Here is a 1832-nt window from a genome sequence, read left to right as displayed (position 1 = left end):
TGCTTTTTGACCAAAAAAATACATCCTATCTGTGGAAAACGGCAGTTCAGGGATAGGGAAGAAAACTATAGGCATCCAAAGGAGCCCGGCTAGCTCAGTCGGTAGAGCATGAGACTCTTAATCTCAGGGTCGTGGGTTCGAGCCCCACGTTGGGCAAAAACAACTAAAACTTTAGTGCTTTTTGACCAAAAAAATAGAAATTGAAAGTCTCTTTGCAATATTTTCATTGTTAACATGCAATATATGAATGCATGTCTGGATGATGTGTAATGGGGCAATACCATACCTTAATGTATTCACTGTAAAAGAAAAAGTATGCATCATCTTACTATAAAATAAAGTGGAGAAAACACAAATAAGACTTTTTTCCACACAGGTTTAATCGGCTATTTCCTGATATTCTTCAATGCGTTCTGATATTGACTGGTAATTGTGTTTGATACTTTCTTAGACTATTTCTGCCTCTGGCTGATGTGTATTTTCTTTCCAAACGCCACCAGAGCCTATGATTACACAGCATCCTATCTGTGGAAAGCGGCAGTGCAGGGATAGGAAAGAAAACTATAGGCATTCAAAGGAGCCCGGCTAGCTCAGTCGGTAGAGCATGAGACTCTTAGTCTCAGGGTCGTGGGTTCGAGCCCCACGTTGGGTGAAAACAACTAAAATTTTAGTGCTTTTTGACCAAAAAAATAGAAATTGAAAGTCTCTTTACAATATTTGCAATATTTTGATTGTTAACATGCAATATATGAATGCATGTCTGGATGATGTGTAATGGGGCAATACCACACCTTAATGTATTCACTGTAAAAGAAAAAGTATGTATCATCTTACTATAAAATAAAGTGGAGAAAACACAAATAAGACTTTTTTCCACACAGGTTTAATAGGCTATTTCCTGATATTCTTCAATGCGTTCTGATATTGACTGGTAATTGTGTTTGATACTTTCTTAGACTATTTCTGCCTCTGGCTGATGTGTATTTTCTTTCCAAACTCCACCAGAGCCTATGATTACACAGCATCCTATCTGTGGAAAGCGGCAGTGCAGGGATAGGGAAGAAAACTATAGGCATCCAAAGGAGCCCGGCTAGCTCAGTCGGTAGAGCATGAGACTCTTAATCTCAGGGTCGTGGGTTCGAGCCCCACGTTGGGCGAAAACAACTAAAATTGTAGTGCTTTTTGACCAAAAAAATAGAAATTGAAAGTCTCTTTACAATATTTGCAATATTTTCATTGTTAACATGCAATATATGAATGCATGTCTGGATGATGTGTAATGGGGCAATACCACACCTTAATGTATTCACTGTAAAAGAAAAAGTATGTATCATCTTACTGTAAAATAAAGTGGAGAAACACAAATAAGACTTTTTTCCACACAGGTTTAATCGGCTATTTCCTGATATTCTTCAATGCGTTCTGATATAGACTGGTAATTGTGTTTGATACTTTCTTAGACTATTTCTGCCTCTGGCTGATGTGTATTTTCTTTCCAAACTCCACCAGAGCCTATGATTACACAGCATCCTATCTGTGGAAAACGGCAGTGCAGGAATAGGGAAGAAAACTATAGGCATCCAAAGGAGCCCGGCTAGCTCAGTCGGTAGAGCATGAGACTCTTAATCTCAGAGTCGTGGGTTCGAGCCCCACGTTGGGCGAAAACAACTAAAATTGTAGTACTTTTTGACCAAAAAAATACATCCTATCTGTGGAAAACGGCAGTGCAGGGATAGGGAAGAAAACTATAGGCATCCAAAGGAGCCTGGATAGCTCAGTCGGTAGAGCATGAGACTCTTAATCTCAGGGTCGTGGATGCGAGCCCCATGTTG

The 1832-nt window shown here is 39.6% G+C and overlaps 1 non-coding gene across 1 annotated transcript; it reads left to right on the top strand.

The window, feature by feature from the left end:
* The first annotated feature begins 83 nt into the window (after positions 1-83).
* On the top strand, positions 84-156 carry TRNAK-CUU (transfer RNA lysine (anticodon CUU)). Its single transcript has one exon. It is a non-coding gene; the product is annotated as a tRNA-Lys (tRNA).
* The last annotated feature ends 1676 nt before the right edge of the window (positions 157-1832 follow it).

Source organism: Ambystoma mexicanum, chromosome 4q, assembly GCF_040938575.1.
Source record: "Ambystoma mexicanum isolate Mex_15411 chromosome 4q, UKY_AmexF1_1, whole genome shotgun sequence".
Lineage (NCBI taxonomy): Eukaryota > Metazoa > Chordata > Amphibia > Caudata > Ambystomatidae > Ambystoma > Ambystoma mexicanum.
The sequence above is the reverse complement of the archived record's forward strand: the minus strand, read 5'-3'. Positions and strand labels throughout refer to the sequence as shown.